Here is a 27,393-nt window from a genome sequence, read left to right as displayed (position 1 = left end):
TTCCCTCTTCATCCCATTAAAATGATCAGCAGATATTGACTCTGCCCAAGCATATGAAGTGACAAGGGAGCTGGAGAGAAGAGAATCAGACTCCCTTCTGCCTGTGATGGCCCCTAGGTTAGGGAAGCCCAAGACTGCAGAAGCTCTAGCCAAGAAGGCACCCCTCACCTCTAATCTTGCAGAAAGCTGCAGGTGTTGATTCAACTCAGCTAGAGGACTAAAGAACTGAGGGAACCATAAGGAGCTAAGTATCAGTGGTTGTACAGGGCTTGAATGAAAGGGGACTGGAATCCAGCAAGAGTCAGTCCTGTCCCCCCTCCTCCACTCAGAGGATACTGAAAAGTAAATTCTACAATGTGGGAAGAGACTGAGGAAGGCTGCAGTATGGGGGGGGAGGATTCAGAAAATGAGCAACAGGAAAACATAAGGGAAAAAGTTTATAAGCACTAGAGGTTTCAAGAGGAAAAAAAAAAACCTTTAAAAACACACAAGCAGATAAATGAATAGAAAAGACGCTAAAACTGGGAGAGATCAATACTAAGACATCTAAAGGATCAGAGATCTTCCAGAAGAACATGACAGAATTTCTTGAATATAGAAAACAAAGCACTAATTGAAAGAATCCAGTCTCAAGAAAAATAAATCTGCGTTTCAAACTCCAACACATATGCTTGTTAAATTGAACAGTTCCAATGACAAGCAACAAAGTCTTCAGGAGACAGAGGAAAAAACCTATAAATAAATATAAAGGAAAGGAAATTCAAATAACAAGAGTACTCTGTATCCACCAGAAAATGTAGAAGAGGATAGGATAATATATTTTGAAAACCAAAGATGCTCAAGATCCAACCCAAAATGACACACCATGTAAACCTGAACATAACCATCAAGGAAAAAAAAATCTGGACTTTCAACAAAAATGGCATTTGAAGCATTGGAATGGGGAGGGGGTGAGGCAGATGTGAGCAGATCACTTGACTTGCAAATATTACAAACAATGGAAACAAAAGAAATGTAAATAAATACAACTTCTAAAAAAGGGATAAGGAATGAAGTAAATAACCCCATTTCTAGAGTCTATTAAAAGAAACAAAAAAAGAAAGACATCTGTTTGGATTAAAATAATAACCACAGCAACAACAACAGTGGACACTAAGAAACTATATTTTAAAGATGAAAATGGAATTTTAAAAAATAAGAGAAATAGCAGTGGAAAGTAGACTTGAAACAGCATAGACTAAACCCTTCAACCTCAATCTTCCCACCTCCAGGTGAATCAATTTATTTTTGGGGACTAAATCACAGAATGGAAGTTTACTTAAAAGGGGCAAGGAGAGGAAGAGGATAGAGGGGAATGTGTGAGTACTCCAATCAACTCCATGGATGAGCAACCAATGGAAGAAAACTCCCATAATCTCTCAGCAAAAAAAACAGGCTACAGAAGAATGAGAGAGGTGGCAAAGAGACATACTGAAACAAGGAGAAAACTGAGGTCTCAATCCAATAGTGGAGGAGAACTGCTTGAAGCCCTCCCTTGAGGGGAGAGTCATATTCTGTAATGGAAGAGGGAACCGTCCAATGAATCTAATGTCCAGGGAGTTAGCACCTAGGGAGATCACTTCCTCAGAGAACTAAATGGTTAAGCCTCTAAGGAAACTGGGGCATCTGGGGGCAATCTGAATGTAGACTATTGAGAGGAAACAGGCCAAGAGAGGATGTGTCATAGAAAAGACAAAAGAAAATGATCATGGGGAAGTCAGGGGGTAGAAATGAATCACATAAAAGGGAAAAGGGAAGTTTCTACTATGGGGCAAAATTCTATACTTCCTGCAGGAATTCTTCTAAGAGTGAGGAACAGCAGGAAAAAAAGGGAGGTGGGAGGGAACAAGAGCTTCAAAGGCAACATCATCAATACTGGTGGAAGAAGAAACTCTATTTTGTTATGTTAGAAACTTTAATGCCATGAGGAACACAAAGAGGCTAGAGGAGGAATAAATAAGTGTAGAAATAATGAATGAAAGAATAAAGTTTCAAAACAGAAAGTGAAGAGAATCATGAAAAGAATAAGATGAAGAAATCTTTCTTTAAAAAAAGTCACAAAAGAAGAAAAAACTAGCAAAAGATGTTTGATGGGGAGAAGAATAGCAAGAATTTTCAATTAACCACTCAACTAAGAGGGAGAAAAGAAGGGGAAGGAAGAGAGGAAGAATTTGATAACTAAATCAAAGTCAGAAAAAGAAACCAATAAGTTAAATGAAATTCCAAAATTATGGAGAAGGTTGACAAACTGGAGGGGCTGTTTGATGGTGAGAAGAGGCTAGCCTATGGGAACAGGCTTTATTAAAGTAGATTAAGCAAAATTAACTGTAGGAACAAAGTACTGACTTAAAAGAGGAAGGAAAACTAAAGAAAAATCCTAAATCACCAAAAAAGTAGAAACACAAATAAAGAAAAAAATATAAACAAAATTCTCATAAAATTAAATGTGAATGGATTAAACAATTCAAGACATTGAAACAAAGTGACAGATTGGATCTGTTTCTTGCAAGAAATATATCTAAAAAAACAAAGACATGCATAGAATATAAATGAGAAGCTAGAAAAAAATTTATTAAGCATTAGGTGACTCCAAAAAAGTATGAGTTGCAATCATGCTATTAGATAAAGCAAAACCGAAAATTCTTGATATAAACAAAGATAAACAAGATGATTACATTATCCTTAAAGGAAACATAGCCAACAAACTGATATTAATATTATACTTATATATGCCAATTTATAGCACATAAATTCATAACGGAAAAATTAGTTGAATTACAGGACACAGAAAGTAATACAGTAATTGTAAGACATTGTTATGTTCCTCTCTCAGATTTATGGTGTCTTCTGAATGGGGCATCTAAAGACTATACATATAAACGTATAAAGACTCCTTCCCTCCCTCTCTCTCTCTCTCCACTATACATATGAACCTCATAGTAGTCTCATTTCTTCTCAGCCCCTTTTTCTAGATTCCTTCCCCCACCACAGGTCATACCTGCTTGCCATGGGTGTCCCACAAAGCTCTTTCCTTGGTCTTTTTCTCTATATATGCTATTTTACTTGGTGATTTCATTAGTTCCCATGGATTTAATTATCATCTCTATGCTAAGAATTCTCAAATCTATGTATCCAGCTCTAATCTCTCTGATGATCCCCAATTTCCCATCTCCAACTGCCTATTACACATCTTGAACTGAATGTCCTATAGACATCTTAAACTCAACATGTCCAAAATTGAACTCATTCACCCCTCCCAACCCTCATCTCTTCTTAACTTCCTTGTTACTGTCAAGAATAGGGTATTGCCATCCTCCCAGTCATCCAGCCTCACAACCTAGGTGTCATCCTTGAACCCTCTCCCTCAAGATACTCCAAAAGGGTATAAGAAAAAGAGGAATTTCATTCAAAATAACTACAAAATTCATAAAATATTTGAGTCAGCCTACCAAAGTACATTCAATACTGGTACAGATTCAATTACCAAGTATTCCTTAAAGAAACAAAGTACAACTTAAATATCTGGAGGAATAAATCATGGTTGGACCATGTCAAAAGAATAAGAATGACACAAGCAAAGTAAATGTATAGATTTCATGTTGTACCAAACTATCAGAGAGATTCTTTATAGAGATAGATAAAATAATAAGAAAATTCATTTGTAGGAAGTCTAGATCCAGAATATCAAGGGTAATAATGAGAAACAGCAAGAAGGAAGATACATAGCACTTCGAAACTTCAAATTATATATATATATATTTTGGCAGGGCAATGAGGGTGAAGTGACTTACCTAGGGTCACACAGCTAGTAAGTGTCAAGTGTCTGAGGCTGGATTTGAACTCAGGTCCTCCTGAATCCAGGGCCAGTGCTTTATCCAGTGGGCCACCTAGCTGCCCCTAAATTATATTGTAAAGCAGGAGTCATCAAGGCCATTAGGTTCTGGATTAAAAACAGAAAAGTAGATGAATGGAAGAGATTTGACAAAGTGAATAAAAATAATGGAACTCAACAACTCAAATTTCAATAAACTTGAAAACACAAATTACTTAGGAAAGAAGTCCCTGTTTCATAAGAATTTCTGGGAAAATTTGAAAGCATTCTGGAAGAAATTAAGTTTAGATTAGGGATAATCAAACAAAACATATTCCTATACTCTCTGTCAGGAGATGGGGACCATGTTTCATAATCAGTCCTTTGGAACTATAGATTGCCATTGCCTACATCGAAATTCATAAGTCTCCTAAAGTTGTTTGCCTTTACAATATCAATTTTATATCATTTTTCTCTGTTTCTATTTATTCTGAATTAGTTCATTTAAGTCTTCCCAGGTATTGTGAAAACATTCATCATATTTAGAGCATGATAGTATCCCATTACTTTCACCCACCATAATTTATTCCGTCATTCCCAAACTGCTAGGCACCCCTTTCATTTCCAGTTCTCTACTATCACAAAAGAACTGCTATAAAGATATTTTTACATATGGATATTTTCCCTATTTCTTTGATCTCTTTTAAATATAGATCAAAGGACCCATGGGCAAAAGAGTTTAGTTACTTTTGGGGGGCATAGTTCCAAATAGCTTTCCAAAATGACTGGAATAATTTATACCTCCACCAAGTATGATACTATAGTGTATCTGTTTTCCTAGAGACCTTTTTACAGATTTAAAAATAAATTTGGTCATCTTTGCCAATCTGGTACAGGTGAACTAGAATTTCAGAGATGTTTTCATTTGTATTTTTCTTATTATTAGTGATTTGGAACATCTTTTTTAATTTGGCAATTGATAACTAACTTGGATTTCTTCCTTTTCAAAATATTTCACGAATTATATTCATATCTGTCAATGATTTATTAATTAGGGAATGTCTCCTGGTATTAATTCCACATATATCATTGCTGCAAACATTTTCCCTAGTAATTGCTTTCTTTCTAATTAAAGTTACATTGGTTTTATTTATGTGAGACCTTTTTAATTTCATGTAATTAAAATTATTCATTTTATCTTCAATGATATTCCCCTCTCCACAGATCTGAAAGAAAATTTCTTCCTTCCTTTTATAATTTCCTTATGATATGTGTTTTTATATTTGAATTACATATCCATTTGGAGCTTCCCTTGGTATATGGTATAAGGTGTTGGTCTAAACCTAATTTCTGCCAAATTGATGTCTGGTTTTTGTAGTAATTTTGTTTAGATGGTGTCCAAGTTTACCAAATACTAGGCTTCTGGGTTGATTTACTTCAGTATGCTATATACCTAATCTAACCAACTTCTATATTTTTAATCAATACCAATTAATTTTGATGATCATCAATTTATAGTGTATTTTAAGATCTGGTATTATCAATCCAGTATGGATAACACCCATTATTCTACTTGTATTGACCATTTCCCTTGAGATTCTTGACCCTTTGTTTGTTTAGATAAATTATTATTATATTTTCTAACTCTATAAAATAATATTTTGATAATTTGTTAGGGCACTGAAAAAGTAAATTAATTTAGATATGTTGATATTTCTATCATGTGGTCTTAGCCTACTTATAAGTAATTAACATTTCTTCAATTACTTAGGTTTATTTTCCCCCCACATATTGCTTTTTTTTTGGTGAGGCAATTGGGGTTAAGTGACTTGCCCAGGGTCACGCAGCTAGTAAGTGTCAAGTGTCTGAGGTCAAATTTGAACTCAGGTCCTCCTGAATCCAGGGCTGGTGCTCTATCCACTGCGCCACCTAACTGCCCCCCCATACTGCTTTGTTGTAGCATCAGTATAGTCCTTGTGTGTGTGTGTGTCTTGGTAGATTGAGTCCCAAGTACTTTATACATTCTATAAATATTTTCAGGGGAAGCTAGGTGGCACTGCAGTGTATAGAGTGCCAGCCCTGGAGTCAGGAAGACTTATCTTCCTGAGATCAAATCTGACTTCAGACACTTATTAGCTGTGTGACCCTGGGCAAATAATTTAACCTTATTTGCATCAGTTCCTCTGTAAAATGAGCTGGAGAAGGAAATGGCAAACCCACTCCAGTAGCTTTGCCAAGAAATGAGGCCATGAAGAGTTGGATATGACTGAAAAACAACTGAACAAAATATTTAAATGGAATATCTTTTACTGAGCTTTGTTGGTATTATACAGAAAGGCTGGTGGTATAAGAGAATTAATTTTGTATGTTACAACTTTGATGAAATTCAGCTTTCAACTGCTTCATCTAATTTTAGTTTACTCTCTAAGTAAACCATCTTATCATCTGAAAAATGTGATACTTTTCTTTCCCCTTTGTTTATGGCCATTCCTCCAATTAATTTTTCTTGCCTTAATGTTAGAGTTTGTATTTTAATATGATATAAAAAAATTACTAGTGATAATGGGCATCCTTACTTTATCCTTAAACTTATTGTAGAGGTCTCTAATGTATCTTTCTTACATGTAATGCTGGATCAGGGCAGCTAGGTGGTTCAGTGGATAAAGCACCAGCCCTGGAGTCAGGAGGACCCGAGTTCAAATCTGGTCTCAGACACTTGACACCTACTAGCTGCTTGACCCTGGGTAAGTCACTTAACCTCAATTGCCTCACACACAAAAAAACCAAAACCCCAAAACCAAAATATGTAATGCTGGATCTTAGTTTTAAAGAGACATTAGGTAATTTATTACAGAAAGGGCAATTTTTCTCTATGTTTTCTAGTAAGGTGTTTTCTCACAAAAATGGAGGTTGTATTTTGTCAAAAGTGTTGGTATCTATTGGTACAATGATAGGATTTTTGTTGTCCTTGTTATTAATATGGCATATTATGTTTATAGTTTCCCCAATATTGAACCAATTTGAATTTTTGATATGTTGCTATAGCCTCCTTGCCAATATTTTATTCAAAATGTTTACATCAATTTTCACAGGGAATAATTTTTCTTTCTCTGTCTTGATTCTTCCCTGGTTTAGGCAGCAAGACTATATTTGCATCATAGAAGTTTAGTACAATGCAATCTTTTCCTATTTTTTGAAAAGAGTTTATGTAATATTGGAATTCATTATTAGAATATCTGAAAGAATTTGTCTATGGATCTAATTCTGTTTTATTTTTTGGAAATTAACTTATGGTTTATTCAATTTCTTTTCTGAGATTAAACTCTTTTCTATGTTTCTGAATATTTTATATCTTCATAATCAGTTATCATTTCAGTTAGTATATAATTTGCCAAAATAGTTTGTAATAATTTACTTTATTTCTCTTTCATATGTTGTGAATTCTCCTGTATTATTTTTGATATCAGTAATTTGGGTTTCTTCTTTATTTTAAAAAATCAAGTTAGATAATGTTTTTTCTATTAAAAGAAGACTCCTAATTTTACTGAGCAACTAAATGTAGGTTCTTTGGCTTTCAACTTTGTTAATTTCTTCTTTGATCTTCAGAATTTCTTATTTGGAATTTAATCATTTAACAATTATTGGGTACATGCCCAATTCATTAATTTTTTCTCTCTTTTTCATGAAAGTATTAGAGATATAAGTTCCCCACTAATGACTGCTTTGACTGCATATCGCAAATTTTGGTATGTTGTCTCATTGATGTACTTTTCTTTGATGGAATTTTCTATTGAGTCTATGATTTGGGGTTTTTTTCACCCATCAATTTCTTAAGATTAACTTATGTCTCATGTGAAGAAAAGCAAGGAGGACAAGAGCCACTGGATTTTAGAATATGTGGGAGGGGGTAAGGTATAAGAAGATGGAAAAGTAGAAAGGGCCAGGTTAGAAATATTTTTGAATGTCAAATAGAGTGTTTTACATTTGATTCTGGAAGTAATAGGGAGGCTACCAGAATTTATTGAATATAGGTGGTGGTGAGTGATATGGTGAGATCTGTGAATTAAGATCACTCTGACATCTGAGTAGAGGCTTGACTAGAGGGAGGGGTCACTTGAGGTAGGGGGACAAACAATCAGGCTATTGCAATAGTCCAGGAGTGAGGTGATGATGGCCTATACCATCAGGTATTGGCGGTAGTGTCAGAAGAGAGAAGAATCCAAAGGTGTATGTGACTCAAAAATGTTAAGAACCCGGGGCAGCTAGGAGGCGCATTGGATAGAGCAGCGGCCCTGGATTCAGGAGTACCTGAGTTCAAATCCGGCCTCAGACACTTAACACTTACTAGCTGTGTGACCCTGGACAAGTCACTTAACCCTAATTGCCTCACTAAAAAAAAAAAAAAAAAAAAAAGAACCCACCATATAAATGGTTACAAAAATCCAATACAGCAAAAACTCAAATTGGATCAAATAAGAAAGAGGAATTGTTCTCGCCATTAATATAGAAACAAGACTGTTAACGTCAATGAAAGTGGCTGAAACTTTGTCCTCTTGACAAAACAGAAAAGCAGTGGAGCTGAATAAAATCCCCAATTATTGCCTTAAAAGCTTCACAGTGGTACACGGATGACCAGCAAGGCAATTTATCAGCTTCCCTTCAGATGCAGGCAGGATTCTACCTTTCTTCACAGAAAGTATCACATATCTATTACCTGATGATAAGAACATCAGTGACTTTTCAAGATACAGACCAATTATGCATTTATATACTTTATACGAAGTATTCACAGCTTCTATCATGAAGAAATATCTCTATACCCTTACAAGAAGATAATATATTGGTTGAAGAGCAAAAAAACATACCAAACAGTTCCAGGCGTATAAAGAGGAATTTCAGGGCAGCTAGGTGGCACAGTAGATAGAGCACTGGCCCTGGATTCAGGAGGACCTGAGTTCAAATCCACCCTCAGACACTTGACATTTACTAGCGGCATGACCCTGGGCAAGTCACTTAACCCCAATTGCCTCACCAAAAAAAAAATAAAGAGAAATTTCTTTTCAATTCAGCATTTTTAACAAGTTTCCCTCAAATCTCTGTGAAACATATATCCTCACTTTGTCGAGTTAGTAAGGCCTTTGATTCAGTTATGCACTAATAGCTTATGCATGAATACAGGTGAGAGGTCAACTGTATCAAACTATTCAATCACCCCAACTGCACTCAGATGAGAATACTACTACTACATCAATTGATCAGTCGATCCAATAAGGTCATTAGACTACACGAGAGGTCCTTCACTGATCATAAAGGAGTGAAAATCATTGGATGAACTGGATTGTTTTTGCACAGGAGGCTTACTGAGATTGCCTGAAGAGATTCATTCACACCAGGTATGTCTTGTAGAAAACATCAAGCCAGTTTGGAACTCAGCATTGTAATGTCCTGCCAACATCTATCCCTTGGGGATGGGAGAGAAAGGATTCCGTTAACTTCCCTCATCCCACTCATCCCACAGGATAACCTTGTAAACTTTGAAAAGGTGAGCAGATTTGGAATTGTCATCAGTTTCCTAGCAGTGCCCCATGGAAAAACAGCCAGTGATAGTAGTGGGCCATCAGGAGCCAAGGACATCATGAGAAAAGGACTCTACAAAAAAATACTCCAGAAATCTCTATTAGGCCTTAGCACAGTACCTGGCACATAGAAGACACTGAATAGATGCTTATTAATTTATTGATTGATGCCTAAGGGGAACTTCAAGAGGACTTCATATATAGAGACAACTATTGCCAATCATCATGTATTCTGACTTCACCCCTCAAACACATAAGCTCTCTAAGCTTGAGTCTGCTTTCCCTCGTACTTTGCATATACATATGGGTGACTGTGCTTCAGATTTGGGGGAGGGGCGATGTTTTGTACCAACTTCTTTTTGCATCATCTTAGAAAATACCCATTTCTAAAAGTGAATTAAGGCTGGCTGTGTAATTGATATGAAGTGATAATCCATGGCAAAGAACACTGAGAGGGGTTTATGAGCTAAAGTACTAGAAAACACCCCCAACATCTGCTAGAACCTGAAGGGGAACAGTATCCAGCCACCTTCTGGGGAAACAATTTACCAGTGCCAGTGTGAATTGGGAGTGTGAGCCTAGAGCTTCCCTATGATTGTATTGTACAGTTATAGCAAGGACACATGGAAAACCGTCCACTATTTCAAACATGCTTCCCCCCAAATTATTTCAAGAAGAATTGGTATAAAATGTGCCATCTTCCTATGAGGCACTTTAAGCACCTTACAATTCTGTGTAGCCTTCCATGTATTCTATGTGTCCTGAACAGAACTATGTATGACTTCCAAATTAAATGAAGCATCAAGCCAAAGCATCTTCTTAACCACTTGGCGCATATGGATGACATCCAGCAAGGGGACTCTGCTCAAAACCCACAGCTAACACCTAGCTCCTTCATCTTGGAAATGTTGTTTTGTCTTGATATGTGTGGAAGTCTTATTATGTGAAAATGGGAGATAGACACTGGGGACTTCGAGCCTGAATCTGGAGATCACATGAGAGCAATGGATGAAGGTGATTGACCCCCATGATCTCCAGGCAAGGTCTAATGAGCGTATCAATTTGTGGGAGAAGACGGAAGCCAAAAATGGCACTCAGGCATCAAAGCTGAAAGGGAAGAAAATGTTCAAAGTAATTAACACCTCTGAATTCCAAGTCTACTTCGGAAATGAACTATGACACATTTGAAAGGGGCCCTGACAGAAGCCTATAGAATATTTCTAAAGTAAAATTTTACTGGCATCTTTTGTTTTTCTACCGCTTAATTTTCTCTAACTCTGCCTTCCACTTCCCTTACCAGAGATCAAGCCCATATAACAAAGGATATTTTCTAAAGAAAGAGAAGAAAAACTCAGCCAAACTGATCAATCCATTCTCACATGAATCTCTATTTGTCAGGTTTGATGAGCCTTAGAAGACTCTCCATCAAATTTGGTATAGATGCCCCCATGAACCCAACAAGCTTTTGGACTATTTACATCAGGATGACAAATATCCAGCTTGGTACACCTCAGTGAGGAGTCTCCAATGGCCACTTCTAATCTCTTCCTTTGCTGACCATTATGCACTGTGCGCGCTTGCTCTCGTGCTCTCTCTCTCTCTGTGTATGTGTGTGTGTGTGTGTGTGTGTGTGTGTGTATGTTTCTTCTGTCCCCACATCATTTGTCTGTGGAGCACAACAAACTATATTTTCCCTGAGAGGATCCAGTTCCTTCCCATACAGGAAAAGTCCTACAGCTATTACTTAGGTTTTTAATTTAGTTCCAAGGATACCCTGGTCCTTTTTCTTCCCTTCTTCTATGTCAGATTCTCTTCCCACCCCTAACCTTTCCTGACATGGGTTAGGACAGCCTGCTGTCTCTTCAGATGTTTTCTGTTTCCTTTTCTCTTTGAAGCAAGTCTTTCATTCTTTAAAGGGACACTTTTCCCTGATAACATGAGGTACTGAGACACTTTCCTCTAGCTCTTCCAGCACCTGCTTTAGGAAAGGGGATGATGTGCACTTGGTGCAAACTTGGCTGTTATTTGGCACTCACAGAAACACAGAGAGAGCACATCCTCTAGAGGTCATTGAAGAATTCTCTTTGCTCTCCACATTTTCTGGATGCGAGATCTTCAGTCTTCTCTCATTGTTGTCAACAGCTCTTGTGGTGGGAAGAGCGGGGGGGGGGGACTGCTGGGATGAAGTTTCTGGTGACTGCACTTGTTTATTGCATTGGAAGCTCTGTTGGCAGGGGGTTCTCATTGGCAACCCAATATATATGGGGTACCCACTTTTTTACATGCTAGGACACTAGATCTGACTCTCAGATTGCCATCCTAATGTAAATAGTCCAAAAGCTTGTTGGGTTCATGGGGGCATCTATACCAAATTTGATGGAGAGTCTTCTAAGGCTCATCAATTGCAGATCCCTGCAAACAGAAGTTGCCTCATTAGCTATCTTTTCTGAAAGAGTCTCAAGCAAAAATACAATTACCAGTGAGGCTTTCTTTCATTGAATTTCATGATCTGCCCCTTCTCGTTGTTCAACATTAGCTAATGCTTTGTCCTCCCTGGCTGCTATCATCCTGACCTCTTGCTTGGCACATATCTGTGAGTGGTTTTCTTTGATTGCTCAGTACATTCTCCTCCGTCCTTCAGCCCTACCAGAAAATGAGTGCTCAGAGACAATTCTTGACGAAGCATCCATTTGCCCTTTTCTGCACAGATGATATCTTAGTTCCCAAGCAAGAAGCTTTCGAGGTCTAGAGTCCCAAATTATTTGATATTCCTTTTTTTCTTTTCTTTAGACACATCTGGATGGCTGGAAGCATTCTCACTAACATTAGTCTTTATTTCCTTCATATATGAGGAAACCAGGAAGAAAAGCAGCTAAGTGAGTCACATCAAGTCTCCCAGGAAACCAGGGGCAAATCCTATATGAAGTCCCCTCCTGTCCTGGTGGCGTGCTATTCTTACTAAATTCTATGGCCAACATGGGGGAGCAAAAAGGGCAGGCTTTGTCAGGAATTCTTTGCAACTACGCTTGTTATTATTACTTTAACAAAAAGAAGAATTCCTCTTCAATTACATTTTCCTGAATTTTTTCCTCTCCTTAAGATAAAGTTATCATGCCCAACCAAGCCTCCAGTGTGCTCTACCCTCCCAAAATGTGATTCTGAATGTCTATCTTGACCCTCAGAAGAAAGTCCTTAATTTTGTTGAAGCAAAAGAAAAACCTGTGAAGATTTAACATTCGAGACAAAGCTATAACATTAGGTATCCTATAGAACATATTCTGCCTATTAATGGAAATGTTAAAATTTCAGGAGGTTGATAGAAAATCTGTCTTTTGCCACACACAAAAAGGCCAAGAGAAGAGAGAGAAAAGGAAAACAGCAGCAATTTCACAAGTTCAAGTGACTGAAACTGCTGTAGGCATTTTACTGATCTTTAAATGTACTGTCAGTCAAATAAATCTCTAAGCAGCATGACTAGACTATCTAAGTTGGAGCTTTATTTCAAGCTTTGCTCCCATCCCTACTAGCATCCCTGATTGATGGACCGTGAAAAGCAATACTGCGCCATCGGAGTCTCTGAGTCACAGATGATGCCCTTTGGAAGAATTAATTGAGAACAGTAGCTCTCCAACTTTCTCATTTATTCACCAACTATGTAGGAGATTAGCCCAGAACTGCTCCTCCCTTATTCTTCCTCTACCTCCCACCCCCAAAGTAGCCAAAACTTCATACACCCACTTCCAAAATGATCAGGTTCTCACCTCTGCAAAAGGACAAGACTAGGTGCCACAACTAGGCTAGGGTGAAGCCGATTTTGTTCCAGGGAACCAGATTCTAGGGGGCACCCTTCTTCCCCCAAAAGGTCTACCCACTGTCTTGTGGTCATCAACTGGCCTTCATCACACAGTGCAACTATGCTCCCTTGCTGCCACCCTAAAAAGCCTGTTACCATGAAACCCTTCTCTGGTGGCCCACATTGTTCCCAGAATTCCACGGGAGTACAAGTTGAACTTTTGGGAGGAACAAGCAGCCCCATCTCCTTGTACAATCACCACCCCCATGTCATGTTTAACTCTTGTGATTCTGGGTAAAAAAAATCTTAACTCCAGTTCTACCACTAATGAAGGATGGGCAGGGCCATTGTAAGAGGAAGAAGGATAGCTATCCAATAGGTGTCAGGCATGGGGAAGGAGGACGCTGACCACTGGCAGTTCTTGGACCTTTATTTAATAACAACTGTTTGCAGGAAAAACAGAGAGGATGAATAGAGCCTAGAAAGATAGAAAGTTAGAGTAGCATGGGGAAAGGGAAAGGGAAAGCAAGGAAGCAAAGCAAGACTGGAGAAGCCAGGACATCAGTATTCTTAAACATGGGCCAGTTGGGCCAGCTATTTCCAATGAGCTAGAGGAAAAGCTCTCTGAAGACACTGGAGCTGCACCGACACACCAGAGTGTTGCTTTAGTTGAAATAATCAAAACAGCAGCCAATTTGAATAGTGTGCCACCACCGATTTTACAATATGGTGGAAGCTGGCAATCAAATACCCAGCATTATTCATTTTAATTATGGAAAGCCTCCTCCCCTATCCTGGAGAAATAAAACCAATTCCAATCAAGGTAGAACATTGAACAACATCTTTTATTCATGAACCACATTCCTCTTCTTTTCCTATATTATTATTTTAGGGAACAGGTATGCTGACCAAAATGAGCCTGAGAAGTCATTTTAATGCAAACATACCATCTGAAGCAAAATGGATTTCCTCCTTCAAATATGTGTACTCTCATTTATAGGAGATGCTTTTATTTTAGATGTGCTAGCTAGAAAATCATGTGTGCTTGATTTTCTCCTCTCAAGAAGAGAGCTTCTAGCAGGATGCTCAGAGTTTCCACGTTGAGCTTGGTCTGCAAGCTGCCTCAGAAGGCTAGCTCCTGGCCACAGTGATCTGTGCCTTCCTCCTTATCTCCCCAAGTCAGTTTCTCCTTTTATTTCATGCTGTCCACCAGTGGAAGCAAATGCTCCAGCTGCTGTGCTTTGGGATCTATTTATGTGTGTGTATGTGTATGTATGTGTGTGCGTGTGCATGTGTGTATGAGTGTGTACATGTTTGGGCATTCAGATTCCCTTCTAGAAAAATGAAGTTTTTAAAAAAACAGATTTGGGGGGCAGTTAGGTGGTTCAGTGGATAAAACACCAGCCCTGGATTCAGGAAGACCTGAGTTCAAATCTGGCCTCAGACACTTGACACTTACTAGCTGTGTGACCCTGAGCAAGTCACTTAACCCTCATTGCTCCACAAAAATAAATAAATAAATTAATTAATTAATTAATAAAAACCAGATTTGGAGGAAACTCAGGATTTCTCAGGAGCTCTCAGGTCAAAACTATTACTCTTATCAATTCAACTAGAAATCTATGGAGGAGAAATCCAAATACTACCCTCAGAGTAGAGTTTTGAGGGAGCTCAACTTAGACCAGCCACAATCATAGACAAATAACACCAGTAATAACAGGAAAATCTATTGTGTCCATCATTTCCTATCTCTTCTACTAAATAACATCAATAATAATAATGCCAACCACAATGGTCGTCATCAAAGCTAGCATTTCCACATAGCTTTAAGGTTTGCAAAGAATTTAATGCATATCATGTCAATACACATTTATTAAGTGCCAACTATGTGTTAGGCACTGTAGTCAGCATCAGGGTGACAAAGAAAGGCTCTCAAGGAGGTCACAGAGTAATGGTGGCAACAACATGCAAACAATTAGGTATAAATAAGATGTAGGACTCTGAGGTACCACCACACACCTAACAGATTGGCTAATATGACAAAAAAAGAAAAATAATAAATGTTGGAGAAGTTGTGGAAAAATTGGAACACCAATGCATTGTTGGTGGATCTGTGAACTGATCCAACCATTCTGGAGAGCAGTTTGGAACTATGCCCATAAAAGGGCTATAAAGCTGTGCATACCCTTTGACCCAGCAATACCACTATTAGGTCTTTTTCCCAAAGAGATCATAAAAAAAGGGAAAAGGACCCACATGTACAAAAATATTTATAGCTGCTCTTTTTGTGGTGGCAAGGAATTGGAAATTGAGGGGATGTCCATCTATTGGGGAATGGCTGAACAATTTGTGGTATATAAATGTAATGGAATACTATTGTTCTGTAAGAAACGACGAGCAGGCAGATTTCAGAGAAACCTGGAAGGACTTGCATGAACGGATGAGCAGAACCAGGAGAATGTTGTACACAGTATCAACAACATTATGTGTTGCTCAACCGTGATAGACTTGATGCTTCTCAGCAATACAATGGTCCAAGATAGTTCCAAAGGACTCATGATGGAAAATGTTCTCCAAATACAGAAATAAAAGAACTGTGGAATCTAGATGCAGATAGAACCATACTATCTCTATTGTTTTCTGTTGTTGTTTTTCTTTTTTGAGGTTTTTCCTTTTTGCTCTGATTCTTCTCTCATAACATGACTAATGCAGAAATAATGTTTAATGTGATTATACATAAATATCCTATATCAGATTATTTGCTGTCTTGGGGAGGGGGAGAGGGAGGGAGAAAAATTTGAAACTAGAAATCTTATAAAAACAAATGTTGAAAACTATCTCTAAATGTAACTGGAAAATAATAAAATATTTATATAAAAAAATAAGATGTAGGAGTGGCTCAGTCACCAGAAGGAAGGCACTGGCATTAAAGGGGATCAACAAGGGATTCCTGCAGAAGGTAGCATTTTAGTTGGAACTTGAAGAAAGCCAAGGAAACCAGGATGCGGGGGGGGGGGGAGCATTCCAGGCAGAGGAGACAGGCAGCACAAATGAAAAAAAGAAGTAATGAGATGGAATGTCTCAATAGAGAAACAGAAAGGAGGAGGTCAGTGGCATGGTCCATCAGGAGAAAGCTTTAAGAAAACTGGAAAGGTAGAAGCTATGTTATCTCATTTGATTGTTACAATAATCCTGTAAGGTGGGGGCTATTTTTTCATAAAAGTATTTTATTATTTTCCAGTTATATGTAAAGATAGTTTTCACTTTTTTTTTTTTTGGTGAGGCAATGAGGGTTAAGTGACTTGCCCAGGGTCACACAGCCAGTAAATGTCAAGTGCCTGAGGCCAGATTTGAACTCAGGTCCTCCTGAATCCAGGACCGGTGCTTTATCCTCTGTGCCATCTAGCTGCCCCCTAAAGAAAGTTTTCAACATTTGTTTCCATACAATTTTGAGTTCCAAATTTTTTCTCCCTCCCTCCCTTCCCTCCCCCCTCCCCAAGACAGCAAGCCATCTGATATAGGTTATATATGTACAATCCCATTAAACATATTTCTGCATTAGTCATGTTGTTGAAAGAAGAATCAGAACACAAGGGAGAAAAGGTAAGTGCTATTCTTACCCCCATATTGCAGGTGAGGAAACCAAGACTAAGAGAAGACTGCTTGAAGAAGACCAAGATGGCTTCATTTTACATATGAGGGAACTGAGGCTCAAGGATCCAAAGTGATTTTCCCAAGATCACACAGGTAGTAAATAGAAAAGGCTCTCTCCACTGGATGACACAAACCCTTTAATATACAGATAAAGAGGTTTGAGGTGGCTACACAGAGAGCTGACTCTAATCATTATGTCGTGTTCTCATCACTTGCTTGACTTTGGTTGGTGTCACTTTGACTGTGATGGTCCAAGGAGTGGAAAAGGGGTGAACAGCTCTGATGAGCTCAGTTTTCAAAAGGACAAATACAAAATAGGGAGGGAGAGTACATGACTAAAGAGAAATGCAAAGCATGTGTATGTAGATATAAATGTCCATGTGCACATACACATATGGGTATGTGCCTACATGCCTCTGTGCACATATGATACGCACAGAGATGTGGATACATACTGATTTCCATGCCTCCACTGTTTAGAATGACTAATGACCAGGGGTATCAGGTCAGGCTTCCCATAGGATGAGCTCCTCAGGACTCTATGAGGAAAAGGGAGGGCATTCCAGGGCTGAGGGGGCAGCTGCCACAGAAAGCCCAGAGACAAATGATGGAGTTCCAAGTTTAGAGCAAAGCAAGACCATTCTCACTGTAAGGCAGAGTGTGTGAATGAAACTGAGACAGCTCGGAAAGGGTTTGAAATGGCCAAGTTGTGGACTTTGTATACTACCCTAGAGATCACGGGGCTTTTCATCACCCAAGGCTTTTCATCACCCAAGGCTTTTCATCACGGGGCGATAAAGTTAGAACTGGGCTTTAGGAAGATTTTTTCAGCTATGTCAAGGGTAAATTGGAGAAGGGAGAGATCGGAAGCTTGGAATCCAATTAGGAGGTGAGTTCAGTAGTCTACACAACAGGTGGTGACAAAGTATGTCTAACTTGTATTGTTTCATTTTCCATGTAGATGTCTTTTCTCCACGACTAGACTGGAAACTCTTTTAGGGCAGATGCTAACCCCTGCAGTGCCTATCTCAGGGCCCTCATGTAGTTGGCATTCAGTGAAGACTTACTTAATGACTGAAACTATACAATACAGTGCCTTAGCAGATTGGCCTCTCTGTCTTCATTTGGAAAGCAAGACTTTATTACTTCTTTTAACTTTCTATCCCCTGCAGTGCTAAATAGAAGGTACTTTCAGAATAAGCACAATTTCAGGAAATTTGCTTTGTTTGTGGGTTTTTTTTGGTTCTTAATTCCATTTTATTTTATTTTTCAGGTCCTAATTTTCTCCCTTTTCCCACCCCCTCCCCGCCTACTGAGAAGGCAAGAAAAATAAAAATTCATTACAAATATGCATAGACATACAAAACAAATTTCTGTATTAGCCATATTCCAAGAAAAAAAAGGCAAGAAAAAGAGAGAAATAGAAGAAAATCTGCATCACTCTGCACACCATCAATTCTTCATCTACAGGTGGAGAGCATGTTTTATCACAAGTCCTCTGGATTTGTGATAAAAATCCTTTTTGGATTTGTGGTTAGTCATTGTGTTGATCAAAATTATCAAGCATTTAAGAGGCGACTGTCTTTACACTATTATTTTTATTGTATAAACTGTTCGTTTAGTGCTGCTCACTTCACTCTGCATCAGTTTTATACAGTTCCCAGGTTTTTTGAAATCATCCCCTTCATCATTTCTTATAGCAGAGTAGTATTCCATCATGTGCATATACCACAATTTGTTCAGCCATTTCCAGATTGATGGGCATCCTCTCAATTTCCAATTCTTTGCTACCACAAAAAGAGCTGCTATAGATATTTTTGTGTATATGTGTTCTTTTCCTCTTTGGTCTATTTGGGAGTATGGACATAGTAGTGAGATGCATGCTTTAACAGCTTTCTTGGTATAATTCTGAATGGCTTTCCAGAATGGCTAGACTAATTCACAGCTCTACCAACAGTACATTCATTTGTGGATCTGCTTTCCCATAGTCCCTCTAGTATTTGTTATTTTCCTTTTCTGTCATCTTACTCAGTCTGATAGATGTGAGGTGGCACCTCAGAGATGTTTTAATTTTCATTTCTCTAATTGTTAGTGATTTAGAGCATTTTTCATATGGTTATTCATAGTTTTGATTTCTTCCTCTGAAAACTGTCTATTAGGAAATTCTCCTTAGTTTTATCTGAAGTTTGAGTAGTAAAATGGGTAGCCAATAGACAATGGTGATTCATATTTAACTTTCTAAACAAAAGACATCCTATAAAGAATCCTAAAGAATAGACAGAACCAAACCTGGTGCTTTAGACAAGCATGCCATAAGCCTATAGTTTGTCCTATTCTCAGCCTTGGTTTGGCCATGTAAGTGATTGCTTTTTCAAGGACGCTCAAAGTGAAATGGAAAAACCACCTACCCCCACTGCCTCTGCTTTGGCATTCACTGTCAATCTGGTCCAAAGCAAAGGCAAAAACGTGATGAGAAAAGGAAGTGATGATAAGAGAATCAGCATGCCTTAATCAAAAACAGATCGCATCCCCTTCCCTCAGTGGCTTTTTTGGTAAATCTTATATGATTATATCAAATCTTATACTATCATATCAGCAATTATTCAGTTAGGTTGTCACTAAACATCTGACAAAAATCTCTTGTGGGATCCTTGTAGTTAAGATACAGAGATGATGTTAGTACAGTTGGTAGATTCCCACTTTGTTGAATGGCCAGACCAGAAAGGTATTAAGGGTTCAAGGTCATCTTAGAAGGAGTGATCCAGAAGAATGGGTGTTTGGCCCTGTGTTGACATTTTGATTAATGACTTGAATGAAGGCATAGATGGTATGCATATCCAATTTGTGAATGAAAAAAGCTGCGATGGACAACTTGCATGCTGGATGCCAGAGACAAGATACAAGAGATCTGGATGGGCTAGAATGTTGGGTCATACCTAAGAAGATGAAATTCAATAGGGATAAATATCAAAGTCTTATGCTAAGGTCCAAAAAGCCAACCTTGCAAGTATAAGATGGCAGAGGCATGGTCAGATGGCAAGCAATTCAGCTGAAAAACACTTTGGAAATGAACTGGACTGAAAACTCAATGTGAATTAAGAGTATGAGATAGTAGTCAAGGAAAGTGACATAATATAATGCTTCATTGAGGGTTAGGGTAAACCACAGACCCACCATCTCTGCTATGGTCAGGCCACATGTCAAGTCTGATACAAATAAATTGGCTAATATGGAGAATGACCCCAGGAGAGTGACCAGGATGGAAAGACCACTGGATTTCAAGTCAAGGACCTGGCTTAGAATCTTGGCTGCCACTCATTACCTTTGTGAGCATGAGTAAGCTACTTAAGCTATGCAAGTCTCTGCTCCCTCATCAGTAGGAAAACAAGGGAATTGTAAAGCCCGTAAGGTTCCTTCTGCCTCTGAACTATGATCCTATAAATAGATGACCACTAAGGTTTCTAGAAGATTGCCATCTAGAATCCTTTGGTCATGCCATATGAAGATTAAACTATGTTGTGAAGAGGGTCATAGAGGATCAAAAAAGGCACTATCGACCCTGGAGAGAATGGCCAGGGATGAAGAGGCACCTAGAGGAATTCAAGTTTCTTTGTGTGCAACATGTGAGAAGAAGAGATCTAGGGGGCAAAGCAGGGGTGAGAAGGGATAAAAATGAGGGGCAGCTAGGTGGCACAGTGGATAGAGCACCGGCCCTGGAGTCAGGAGGACCTGAGTTCAAATTCGGCCTCAGACACTTAACACTTACTAGCTGTGTGACCCTGGGCAAGTCACTTAACCCCAATTGCCTCACTAAAAAAAATAAAATAAAATGAGCATCCTATAGGATGGAATAAAAGGGGAATGAATGTCTAGGAGATTAGAGACTACCTTGGGAGTCACCCTGAGCCTCAGTTTCCACCTCTTTAATAGGAACTTCCATTATTGTGGTACTCTGCGGTTTCCAAAGGGCTTTCCTCACATCCACCTTGGGAGATAAGTAGGTACTGGAATCTTATTTTCAAAGGTGAGGAAATGAATGCTGAAAGGTTACCTCCTATCTATGATCACAGTTAGTGTCTGAGATAGGTTTGAAATGGCTTCTATTGACCCTGGGTCCCCTGCTCTATCTACCATATCACACTTCCTCCTAATCTGTAGAATGGGAGGGAGGGGTTGAAATAGAGGTTATCTAAAAGGACCTTCTGACTTTAATGATATGGAACCTAACACAATGATGCCATCAGTACTTCCTGAGAGAGATAGAACTATTTGCCCCAATAGGTTTTTTTAACTTCTTAGTCCCTGTGTTAGCTTTTCATAGTTTTTGTTGTCTGTATTTCACTTGTCAATGTGCCTAACTTGAGCCTTCTCCTACTTCTAGGTTTCTACATCTAATCTCTAGGCTTAGAAATAAGATCTTCGCATTTGTTAGAAATCTGTGTAAAAAGAGAGTAAATGGACTCTGAGTGTGGGCGTAAGAGATTCTCCTATGAATAATACCTCTAAGCTTCATTGCATAGCCATTTGGGTGCTCCAAGGCCTCTTATTCCTTTAGGGCTTCTTGATCATGTTCGGGACAGGTGTGGGCACCACAAAGCACAGAAGACATATTGTGACAAGTAAAAACAGAGGAGAAAAGAGGTGTAACTTGTTTATCCTCAAGGAGAAAAAACAATGGCTGGATTCTATCAGGTTTGTCACTTTTTGGTTTTGTTGTCATGTAGATGGAGGCTCCAAGAGGCAGTAATTGAATTCTTAAGCTGTTCATTATCAAATTGGCTTTGGCTACTTCTTAGGAGATATGTGAGGAAACCAACTTGTGAACTGCCTTCCTGAGTGAAAATGCCTTTTCTGTGCTAACATGGATATTTACATTTTCAAATTGCCTAGTCTTTGCTTTAATTATGAAGCAATATCATAGGAGAAATAAGATAAATTGATAGAGACCTCTCTTTTATTTCAGGATAAAAATTGTGAAATATCTTCAGCTTGATTTAGAAAGAGGGTTAATTCTCTCTTGGGAAGAGCTGCTTTGTCTTGTTATATCAAAATGAGATGACCGAGAGATCTGGGACCTCTGCACTTTTCATAAATCTGAAATTGTAATTTCCTTTCTAATTAAACCTTGCAGTTCAAATTTCTATGAATGCGTGCTTAAGCACAGGTGTATAGAAAAACTTCAATTCAGTATTAAAACTATTTAGTGGAACTCCTTTAACCCTTAGTGTTACTTAGCAGGGAACCATATCTACTGTATAGAATGCTATTCAACAGCAAGCTCTGACCCTGCTATTGTCCCCCTGAGATGGTGGCAAATCATGGATAGGGAAAATGGTGGCAGTGAGTAATTTCAAAATCTACTGGGGTTGGGGGCAGCTAGGTGGTACAGTGGATGGAGCACTGGCCCTGGATTCAGGAGTACCTGAGTTCAAATCCGGCCTCAGACACTTGACACTTACTAGCTGTGTGACCCTGGGCAAGTAACTTAACCCTCTGTCCTGCAAAAAAAAATATCTGGCTTGGAGAGAGAGTCAGGGACTGAAGGGGAGACAAGTGATGTGGTTTTGCTGCCAACCAGTCCTGCCACCTTGGGAAAAACCCTTTTCTATCTCTGGCTGTGGGTTTCCTTTTCTATACAATGAAAGGACTGGGCCAGACGGTCTCCAGTTTGCTTTCCACTAGGCTATTCTATCATTTTCTAATAATCTACGGATAGCTATACCTAACAGTTCCACAAATTGGGTCCCCTTCCTCTGAGTGCATAACACTGAGCTCTTTGGGCATCCCTTGGGGCCACCAAGAAAACACATATGCAAAGAATGCAATTGATATCTATGAACAAAAACATTGGGACCACATCCTATGAATAAGAAATGAGCACACTCACTCATAGGCTTTGAGTCTGTGAGGATTAGTTGAAGAAATTCAGGCTGTGTAGTCTGGAGAAGAGAAAACTGAGGGCAGGACATTTTCACTGTGCTTGCCACAAGGAGACACGACGAGACTTGATCTGCTCAACCTCAGCTAAAAAGTGGTGGCTTTAGTATGGAAAAACCTCCTCCAACATTAGAGAAATATGGAAGTGGTGTGGGCAGCCTTGGAATGGGGGAAGCTCCTGCCTGTGTGGCCTTCTAGGAGAGCCTGAGATATTGGTTCTCTTTTACAGGGAATTCTGGGTTTGTGTGGTTCCTCCCAGCTCAGAGGCTGAGTGCAGGTCTGTCAAGTGGCAGCTGCAAACTGGACCAGAGTAAGACAAGTAAGACAAGCTAGTAAGATAATCCCAGGCCGGCCAAGTCCACACAGAATCTCTACCTCCATCAGTGAAATGGGTCCTAAGAAGACATCCACCAAGGGTTATTTCTAAGGGGTGATGAGAAGTGCTAGGCACGTTCAAGAGATCAAATGGGAAGTACTATGACATTTTCTTGATAATTCCTTACCCAACTGGATCTGAGATCTCACTAACCAGTACTCCATCACCAATGCCCATTGCACATCCCATGAGCATTGCTCAGGTTGAGAGAGGTTGTAAGCAGATCAAACACAAGCAACTCTGGGAGTGGGTCAATTCCCACTTGGGAGAGGAGGCAAAGGTAGGCAGCTTGGAGGGAGAGAACTGCTCTACCACACACCCATACCCAGTCAAACCTTTCCTTTCATCTTGAGTCTGCACAGCTTGCCTGGGCTCATGAAGGATGAGTGTCTTAAAAGCCTTCACTCTCAATGTACTCAATTTGTGATTGGAGGGAAAAGAAGTGCATTGATTTATTTCCCCCCTTGGCTTTGGGTGATCGACAGAAGGCTATTAGCTATGATTCCATTTCTTTCCTTTATAGTTTATAGCGAGCCTGCTACAGGGGCTCTGCTCATTGGCATCTCCAACTCCGAGCAGTGCTACCCCAGACCAATATGTTTCATCTCCAATTCTAAGTACACAGTCTGGCAACAAAAATGTTTTCACATTTACCACTGGAAATGTGACATCTGTTTGGATTGAGGACAGGCACTCCATCAGCCCCACACTATCAACGAAGAGCCAAATTGGTAATGCTTCACATTTAGATAGCAGTAACAGGAGACAAGCCTGCTGTAAGGACAATTATCTTTCTATCCAGCCGGAACACAGTTCAGTCAACAGGGAAAAAACCTAAACCAAACTAAAAAAAAAAATCCAACAACAACTCACAGCTTTTCTGTCCTCTAAATGAGTTTGGAAAAAGTTGTGCTTTTGACAGAATATATCCCTGTGACAGCTTCCTGACCACATGGGTGGTGTTCCGGCATTCCTGAGTTCTGGCCCTACCATTGGATACCCTCCAATACAGACTACCAAAAGGAACAAATTGTTTCACCACCCAGTAACTCACCACCCAGTAGACTAGCATTTAAAGTCACTTTCAAAATGAATTCTGGGGGGCAGCTAGGTGGCGCAGTGGATAAAGCACCAGCCCTGGATTCAGGAGGACCTGAGTTCAAATCCAGCCTCAGACACTTGACACTTACTAGCTGTGTGACCCTGGGCAAGTCACTTAACCCTCATTACCCTGAAGAAAAAAAATTAGTGACAGAGATAAGATTTGAATCCTGGTCCTCTGACTCAAACTCCAGCACTCTGTCCTTGGCACTATGGTGAGGTGGAGACCCGTAGGTGGAGGGTAGTATGGACAAAAGCAAAACTTAACTCATCACTATCTCTCTGACAGAAATTAAAGACCACAAATACCTAAATATGTCTTGTAGCCCTTTTGTGACAGCAAGAAACTCCAAACAAGCTGGATAGCCATGGATTTGGGCATGGCTGACCAAACTGTGAAGTATGAATAGAATGTAATATTACTGTACCATAAGAAACACTGAATATAAGAAATTCAGATACCCATTGGAAGAACTATATGAATTGATGCATAGTGAAGGATGCAGAATCAGAAGGATGATTGTGTAAAGAGAACCAACACTGAGGGATATCAGAACTCTAGTCAATGCAATGATCATTTTTGACACTAGGTGGCTGATGATGGAATGTACTTTATAGGATGATAGATAGATAAGATACTCCAAGAGCCCCTCATTTTACAAAGGAAGAAACTAGGCCTGTGCGTACAGGGTAAAGTCAGTAGCTCAAGGTTACATAGTTAGTAAGGTGGTGAACACTAGTATAGAATGAGGTCTGTACTATCATACATAGTCAATGTTTTGTTTTTCTTCACTTTTGTTCATTTTTTACTTCTCTCTCTTTTTTTTTTTTTTTTGGTAAGGCAATTGGGGTCAAGTGACTTGCCCAGGGTCACACAGCTAGTAAGTTTTAAGTGTCTGGGGACAGATTTAAACTCAGGTCCTCCTGATTCCAGGGCTGGTGCTCTATCCACTGCGCCGCTTAGCTGCCCCGCTTTTGTTAATTTTTAAAAGAAAGATATGCATTGAGAAATTAGTACTGGGAAATGGCAAGGATGAGAAAAATGTATTAAATCCCTATTATTGGAACCAATTATGACACATTTTGTGCCCTGCCTGGAATGTACTTTCCTCTTTCCCTTTGTGTTCCCAAATTTACCTATATTTTAAATCTTGATTTATGTTCCGCATCTCCTGGAAGCCTTCCCTATCCATGCCAACTCACAGGGGCCAGGAGAGTAGTTGGGGTAGAGTAGTTGGGGTAGAGTAAGAGGAAGGAGAATCATTTGTATAAAGGCAAAAAGCCATGGAACTAGAAGATATCATGAAGGCAGAAAGTATAGAAAGAGAAGCTAAGTGGACTTAGGAGAGAGCCTCAGTAATGACTTGAATTTTGGGGCTGGGAAGGGGAGGGTTTCGCCAATTGAGACAAAAGGGGATGGTCAGAGGGAGAGAAGTAGTTTGTTGAGTGGAATATAACTGACCTGACTTTAACTGAGTGGACCAATGCAGAATCACAGAAGCCAGGGTAGGGGTTTTGTGAAGGAGAGGATAGGTCAAGAGGATCCAGAGCTGTGCCAAGGTCAAGGAGAATTTGGCAATCAAGATCACTGGTAACAAGAGAGAAGATAGTTGCAGTCCAGTGGTGAAAATGGAAGCCAGATGTTGGGGACAGAGGTGAGAGTATGTGGGGATAGAGTGAAGGTGATAGGAATAGTAGACTTGAGGAGTCTGGTACTAGGACTGGGGTTAAGTAAGTCATCACGAATAGCCCATGTGTCTGCTCAACTAGACCATAAGCTCATGGAATGCAAAGACTACGCTCCATATGGCTTCCCAGCTCTCTGTTCCTTGCCCTTGTAGCACCTCTCAAATGCATCAGGGACTCATAAAACCTTGTTGAATAAATGAATATTATTAGACCCATAGGATCAATACAGAAGAAAGTGAAAAACTAAATAGGGGAAATTCGATTTTCTGATGGCTAATGTGGCAATTGAATGTGACATGGGTTAGAGAGGTGGCAAAACAAATTCCAATTTCTTTTCTGTTTTTTCCCTTTTGATAGATGGGGAAATGTCTCAGGACTTAAGGGTATATTTGTAACTTAGACAGCCAAGCCTAACGTGGATGTTAATGAAAAGGGCGTCCAGAGGAGAACACCAGGAAATAATGCTACTGAAATTGAACTGCTTTCATGATTGATATCAGCTCATTCATCACAACAAATCTTTGTGCTATCAATCCAACGCATTTTCTGGAGGGCCTACTATGTGCACAACATAGCATCATTGTGCAAGGAGCTCTCATTAAAGATCAACCAATCTAGGGAAGAGTAATTTCAGGAGCAAGTGGCCCCTGTCCTGTTAGTGGAGAACACTGTTATTTGGGTGAATCGGGTACCACTGAGTCTACCTATGACACTTACTAGCTGTGTGACCCTGGGCAAGTCACTTAACCCTCATTACCCCACAGGGAAAAAATCAGTGACAGAGATAAGATTTGAATCCTGGTCCTCTGACTCAAACTCCAGCACTCTGTCCTTGGCACTATGGTGGGGTGGAGACCTGTAGATGGAGGGTAGTATGGATAAAAGCAAAACTTGACTCATCACTGTCTCTCTGACAGAAATTAAAGACCACAAATACCTAAATATGTCTTGTAGCCCTTTTGTGACAGCAAGAAACTCCAAACAAGTTGGGTAGCCATGGATTTGGGCATGGCTATGAAAGAAGACACTTTGGCCCTAGGGGTAATCAAGTTGAAACATCCTCCCTGGTTCTAGAGCCTCTGGGGAAGGAACAGATATATGACCCAGAGTAACCATGACCCAAGCTGGAATCTGGATGTGTCCCTGGGACCAGAGCATGAAGAACCTTCTGCTTTCAAATGTCTCTTTCCTCATCTTCAGTTCCCATAGGCACCTCCAAGTCAACATGGCCTAAGTGGAGCTCCTCTTCTCTCCCTGTGCCTGGCTCACCCCTCCTCCAGCCTTCCCTGGTCTGCCACAGTGCAATGTGGTGGGCAGAGCACGTGATCTGGCCTCAAATCCCACCTCTCATGGCCCACGGCTAGTATGACCTTGGGCAAGTTACCTCCCTGGGCCCCAGTTTCTTGATCTATAAAAG

The sequence above is a fragment of the Dromiciops gliroides genome, chromosome X, assembly GCF_019393635.1.
Source record: "Dromiciops gliroides isolate mDroGli1 chromosome X, mDroGli1.pri, whole genome shotgun sequence".
Lineage (NCBI taxonomy): Eukaryota > Metazoa > Chordata > Mammalia > Microbiotheria > Microbiotheriidae > Dromiciops > Dromiciops gliroides.
Note: the sequence above shows the minus strand (reverse complement) of the source record.